Genomic DNA, 7,521 nt, shown 5'->3' with positions numbered 1-7,521 from the left:
CTGCATGGACCTGGACAACGATGTCATGTCCTCCTAGAGGGACCTATGCTGGACCCTCGTGCAACTAGCGTAAATAAAAGACAGGGTAATAGGACTTTGGAGTGACTGAAAATTAACCGTGAGCGAGATGACCTGGCTAGTCTTGGAAAGAACTGAGATAGTTGGCAGATTTTTACAGAATATCCAAATCTTCCCTCCCTCATCTCCATTAGAAAAGGAGGAACGAAAACCTAGTTTAAGCCCAATCTCCACCCTCTTAGCCTCCCTGATCATAGGTTCAAGGATTGCCACGATCCACGGGTTGTGAACCATTCAGAGTCCTGATGGTAGGCTAATTTCCTACCCCTCGGGCATTCCAAACCAAGACCCGTCACGGGGGGCTTGGTCCCCTGCGCCAGCTAGCTGTTTACCCCATCCCAGACGCTTTGAGGTCCTTGCAGGTCAAAGATTTCATTGGGCCAGCGGGGCCCCTCCCTCCATCAGTGGTCCTATCCTATCTTGCTCCGGAAACTCTTAACACCATTATCCAGGGGGCTTCGCTATGTTGCTGGAACTCAGGCATAATAGACAATTTCTGGCCTCCTCTTTATTTGCCGAGTGCGAACTGCAGTCCCGATGCCTTCCCCTGATTTGAAGAAATATGGAGACAAGTCCACTTGTAGCCCCATTCCCCTATTGGAGGAATCCACCATAGGTGGAACTCGGGGGCAAGGGGATCTGGGGGGAGAGAGCCCTGCTAAATATTCTGATTTCTCAGGGGAATGTTCACCCCTGTTTGAACCTCTTAAGGAAGAGGATAGATGTAGGCATTTGACAGATCTAGACCTGATGGACCTTTTACCCACAACAGCCCCTTGCACAGACACACTCACTATATGGCTCCGCAGTATAGATGAACTAACAAAATAGTTAATTGGAAGAGACTTACTTATAGAGCCGAGAACGCGGCAAGGAGAGAATACCTTAATAGGTGATGTGTTGAAGTGGGATTGCAGAACTTCCCGCGATCTGCAGAATTGCTCACTCTCGGGTGAAGGGTTCTTCTTGGCATTGCTCTCCAACAGGACAACCCTGGACGAGTCCTTCCTACTCTTGTTGCAGCCACTGGAGTTCTGAGATATCTCCATAGAGTTTACTAGACCTCCATCGCCTTCCCGCACAACTTTATTGCTGACCTTTGGGCTGGAGGGCTTCTAAGTAGCTTCGGGTAATGAGGATCCAGTACCAGTGTCATCTGCCACAATCTGTCAAGCACTTCGACTGGGAGAGAGAGACCTATTCACTCTATTGTCATTGGGGAGGAGAGCTGTGGTCCCATGGCGGGGAGGGTCCACATCTGCATTTCGACAAACATCAAGATTGCATATCTTAGGTTCCTCTATTGCCCCTGGCAGGACGCCCTCTACACTATAGTCGTTCGTTGAGTAAATAGTTTTGAACCTTTCCTCTACCCATTGCTTCGTCCTACTTGTATTTCTCTAGATAGCGTTGGAGTTGTCAGATTCCCTTACTGCTAGCCCTTTCCACATATCGAACTCAATAACTGCATGCACTAGGAAGACCTTTCCTTCAACTAGTAATTTGAGGACCCACTACAGATGTACCCTCGGATGAAAGAGAACCTTGACATGGGTGAATCCTTGGAATAACCCAAATTTGCTAATGGAATCCACCTTCACCACCTTCCCAAAGAAATTTCCCAGATATAAAATGATCGACTCTAGCCAAGCGTGGGACGGGATGCGAAACAATTAGATCCATGAACTTCCACCTACTTCCTCCTCTTCGGGTGACCATAGAGAAATTGAATTCAAACCCATCTTCTTCTATAGCTCCACATCTTTCACAAAAACAAAGTATTTTGTTTTGGTTTTGAGCTTGAAGAGGAACTGGGATGCCGATAATCTAACCACATTAATACCAGCACATCCAAACCTGGATTCCGTGATTGCTCTAATCAGGTGGGGAACCAATATGTTTGGGTATAATGGAACACCAATCAGCCCTATCTTCAGCTCCTCCCTTTTCTTGGCCACTACCATATCATCTGCCACCGTGGTAAAATCTTCATTGGGAACTCCCTGATATCTACCAACCCTGCCCTTGGTGGCAACCACTGCAGCATAAGAGGGTGCCAAGGACGAGGGAGGGATATCCTTCGTCATTATCAGAGGCTTAGCTGATGATGGAACCTTGGGGTTCGCATACTTGACAGACACTTCCCTACCATCTATCCTTCGCCCATAGAGGATAACCATGGCGGATTTCGCAACAAGGGATGAAGATATCTAACACCTTGCCATAACGGCTGAATATAGCGTGGAGGTCCTGATACGTGTAATCAAAGGGAAGATTTCCCATGAAAAGATTTTTAGGATTAAACGACCGGCTCCCTTCCCGAGATCTCCCTCTGTTGTGCTATCCACGTCTATGAGCCTCGCCGACTCCACCTCCTCGATGGAGCCCTATCCCCGAGGCAGGACATCGCCTAGGGTTTGCAACCCCTTCCCGAGCTGGAAGAAACCCTAGCTATTTGGGGATTTCACATGGCCCTAGGGTTTGCAATCCCTTCCCTATGTTGAACTAGGTTATGGGGCTTTCATTTGGCATTGATGCACAACCATCTTAATCAGTGTAAGGCTAAAATTCGAGATGAAGGGTAAAATTCTCTTTCCTCCACGTCATGAGTGAACCTCTAGTTACATAAACATCCATGTGGCGGCAGCTAATGATGAGCCGGCTGTCACTTATATTGTGGTTTGCACCCAATTTCTGTTGGGAGTTCTGGTAGATCTTGGGTACCTTGTTGGACTTTGAATTTCTCGCTAATTTGGATTTAAGGTTATTTGGGTGGGGTACTGTCTACTAAAGTACTGAAGTCTTTCTCACTCTTAGCCATAGGTTAGTTCAAAATGAGTGCACAATTTGCTGAGTGAACTGTCTATAATAACTTTTATTATTTTTACGGTACTTTTGTGATTTTCAGAGTTTTATATTAAGTTAAATTTTTTATTTGAATAATAAAAAAAAAAATTAAAATCATTTAAAAGTTGTTTATTATTTTTAATAAATTTACTATCTTGGTAATGTCTATTATTTTTTCAATTTAATTTAAGTTTTATAAATTATATAAATCATGTTTATGAAGACTTTATAAGGACTATAAATTTCCACCAAATTCTAAATCCTTCTGATTAAAGGGCTATTCTAAGAAGTTAGTCATCTTTTCTCTTTATTCAATTATAACTAAATTAAAGTTTAAAATAAAAAGCTTAAGAGGTTTGTTTATATAAGAGAATCTTGTGTACGTAAGATAAGATAAACTTCGGAAAAAATAGTGCTGAGATAATAATATCATTATTTTATTCTCCTTGGTCTCTAATACATCTGGTGTGTTCTCTTCAAATCAGACCGATCGATCATTGATACAAGGTGTGTAGAATAATTATAGAAGCGGAATTTTCATATCCAGTATAGAAAAGTAGTAAACAATATGTATAATTTAAGAACTGATTGTCGGTTAATCAGATATTAGGTGTACTTGACCTGATTTAGAAGATTGGCAATATAGCGTGGGGACCACAAGTTTAGACAGATTAGGTTTAGGTAATGTAAATGAGTGGGCATGCTCGGCCGGAGTTGCACAAAACAAACGCCCCAATCATAAGTCACAATTACAAACAAGTCGTCACAAGTCAAGTCTTTAAATCAGGTCTACTTTATTTTCCACCGGCCACTTCCATGGGCCCTACCTGAAAACGTGACTCGCATGACCGGTATCTTCTGCACGTAGTCAAGACTGTTGACTTGCGACTTGCAGAGTCTCTAAACCATTGGCGGGTCATATACGGAGAGAGAAAAGGTTTAAAATACTCTTGCAGGGTTTAATGGTTGATGTCAATTCACAAAAATATTATTCTCTTGCATAAAAAAATATCTTTCATTAAAAGTTACAAATATTGAGCATAAGTTCATATGTATCACAGTTCAAAAGTTACATTCATTACTGAATTTTTTTAAATGATCAGTTTCTTGACATTTAATGGATGATTAAGATGAAGTCTGGCTAATGTCCTGAATTCAAGAAACTAATGTTGGTCAATCAGGGTTTCCGATTTCTCCACTGACATGACTTTCTAGTGATAAAATTTTCACATTAGTTCTCTTTGGACGGTTAAACTGATCCTGACCATTCATCTGTTGTGAATTCCCATGAATGGTTCATACTCCAATAGATGTGCACGCCCAGTGACCATGTTAAAGCTATGGTGATGACCGCGAAATGAATGGTGGGAGGAACTCGTATTAGGTCGATTATAGTATCGGTTATCGAAGTAAGAAGGGGAATCAGTTACAGACTGACTCTGTTTCATCCGACAGAAGGCAAAAAGCCCTATTTTTGTAGCTAGTTGAGACTCATCTTTTACTAGAGTCGGTTAAGGCCGAGCCAAGCTATAGAAAGACAGTGTAAACATAAATACCATCCTGAAAATCTTGTAAAAGGATTTCCAATCCTGAAAACTTAAGGATCGGGAAGTATCCGTAAAATAGATTGCAATCAAATCAAATCTCCGAGATTATCAGCAAAGAATCCCTGCACGACGGGACCTCCCATCCCTATAAAAGAAAGACATCTCTAAGATAAAAGGTACGGTGAAAACATCTCAAAAGGTCTTTTTTTTCTCGTCCAGTCACTGACTTAAGCATCGGAGGTTCTCCAGCTTGAGTCAGGGTCTCCCTTATCTCCTTTACTTCTCCCTTGTGCAGGTGGTAGGACGTGGGAAGAGGGCGCACCAGTTTTTTACATCAAAAGATTGACGTCGTCTAAGGAAATCGGTACAAAAAGTCATTTTCCACACTTTATCCAGAAGTTGTAAACGCGTTCTAATGACGAGAAATAGAAGAATGGTACAAGAAGAGCCAAATGAGGCCGCTGTCACTGAACCAGTGGGTGCGAGCAAAGCCCAAGGAGCCCAGAATCAACCTGACAACCCCCAGGATTACGCTGCTCGTCCAGCAGCCTCTGCTGCGACAAGAAATACCCAGCGGAACCGAGGCAATGGGCAATTGGATAAAGAGGTCCGGGAACTCTGATCCGACATAAACATCATGAAACAAATGTTGGAGCGGATACATCGGCAACAAATTCAGCCCTATTGTCAGGCGACGAACGTCCTGTAACAAGTCGCTAACCCTGAACCTATCGCTCCACAATCGATCCATCGGCGAAGTCAGCCCTAAGGTCCATCCGAGCCAGCGCCCGCTCATTCCGCGACTGTCGTGCTGCCCCCCACTGATCTCCGACACGAGATAGATCGCGCCTCCGGTTAAAGGAATGGCAGAAAGCGACGAGCCCTGGAAAGCCAACCTCTAGGACTTTAGGAAAGAAGTACGGGAAGAGATTGCAGACATGAAGAAGAGTCGGGATGCACATCAAAACAGGCCCAAAATAAAGGCATCCCCGTTTGTGGAGGAAGTAATGCAGGCTCGGCTATCGGAACGGTTTCGTCTTCCACAGATTACACCTTTCACCGGTAAAATCGACCCAACTGAACACATCGAATGCTTTCGAACATACACGGAATTGCATGATGCCTCGGATGCCGTGATGTGCTGAACTTTCTCCCTCACCTTAGCTGACATAGCTTGATTTTAGTTCAAATAGCTAAAACCAAAGTCCATTAGCTCGTTTGTGGAGCTCAGTGATGCGTTCCTCACCAACTTCATTGGTGGAAAGAAGAAGTTGAAACCCCCTGCGCATTTGAACAACATAGTTCAGAAGGAGGGAGGGCTACTGAAAGACTACATCATGCGTTTCAATTTTGAGTCGCTCCAAGTTTGAAAACATTTGGAGGAGATAACACTCAATTCAATCATGCAAGGTGTTAGGGATAGGTCGTTTCTGGCATCCCTGGATAAGAATCCGCCTATGACTCTGGCCGAGTTTATGACTCGATCAGATAAGTACGCGGATGTCGAGGAAACGTGAATTATGAGCAAGGCCATTCAAAACGCAAAAGCCCCAGCCAAAGAGTCAGCCAAAAAGGAAGTTGACTCGGCTGGAGGGAAGAAGCTCAAGGACGACCGAACGCGCGAAGAACGCAAGTCGGGTAAGCGACCCGATCGAAAGTTTTCTACATATACCCCGCTTAATAAACCCCAAGAGCAGGTGTTAATGGAGATTAAGGCTGAAGGATTTGTTAATTGGCCAGATAAACTTCGAAGCAATCCCAACCGATGAAGTAAGAACAAGTATTGCCACTATCATCGCGATCATAGGCATAATACGAGTGATTGCTATCACTTAAAGGAAGAGATCGAAAGGCTCATCCGACAAGGCCAACTAGAGAACACATCAAAAGAACCAGGACAACGGAAGAATGCCTAGTTGATAACCGACCCATGGAAGAGATCCGAACAATTGTCGGTGGTTCCTGAAGTAGAGGCGACTCAAACAATGCTCGAAAAAATCACGCCAGGAGCATCAGTCAACCCGAATCCGAGATCCTGATCATAGCTTGGTCTTCTAAAGAAAAGAAGAGAGAAAGATACTACATCTTGTTCACTAATGAAGACGCTCGAGGCATTTTTCACCCCCATGATGATGCATTGGTCATCACTCTCACCATCGCAAACCGTAGGGTGTTCCGCATACTCGTCGACACAGGATCATCTGCAGACGTACTGTTTACTTAAGCATTTGACAAAATGGGAGTTGAACGATCGGCATTACGTCCGGTTCGTACCCCATTGATCGGATTCTCAGGTGGACAGACGCTCCCCGAAGGAATCATCTTGTTGCCTCTTACTACCGGCAACCCTCCGCATCAGATGACAGTAATGGTCGACTTTCTGATAGTCGATCAGTCATCAATTTACAATAGTATACTCGGCCGACCCTCTCTGAATCTCCTCCAAGACGTTATATCTACTTACCACTTCTCCATGAAATTTTCGATTGAGTCGGGAGTAGGAGTCATCAAAGGAGATCAGCAAGACGCAAGACGTTGCTAGCAATAGCTGTAAAAGCTCCAGTCGAGGTATCCATGATCGAGTCCCTGGATCCTTGGGTCGAAACTCACGAACGAGGACAACTGATAGAAAACCTCATCTCAGTACCTTTGGTCGAGACAGATGAATCCAAAACGGTGCAAATTGGCTCGTCTCTGCAATCATCCTTGAAAGACAATCTAATAGCCCTGCTCCGACGATACGCTAATATATTTGCGTGGAGTCATGAGAATATGTCAAGGATCGATCCTTCGATGATAACTCACCGACTCAACATCGATCCGACCTACCGGCCGATCTGACAGAAGCGACGCCCACTCAGCCCTGAAAGGTACGCTATCATTGAAGAAGAGATCAACAAGCTCATCAAGGCTAAATTCATAGAAGAGATATACAACCCATAATGGGTAGCTAATGTCATACTTGTGAAGAAAGTCAATGGAAAGTAGCGAGTCTGTATTGATTATACCAACCTAAACAAAGTCTGTCCGAATGATAGTTTTCTTCTTC

Source organism: Magnolia sinica, chromosome 17, assembly GCF_029962835.1.
Source record: "Magnolia sinica isolate HGM2019 chromosome 17, MsV1, whole genome shotgun sequence".
Taxonomy (NCBI): Eukaryota; Viridiplantae; Streptophyta; class Magnoliopsida; order Magnoliales; family Magnoliaceae; genus Magnolia; species Magnolia sinica.
The sequence above is the reverse complement of the archived record's forward strand: the minus strand, read 5'-3'. Positions refer to the sequence as shown.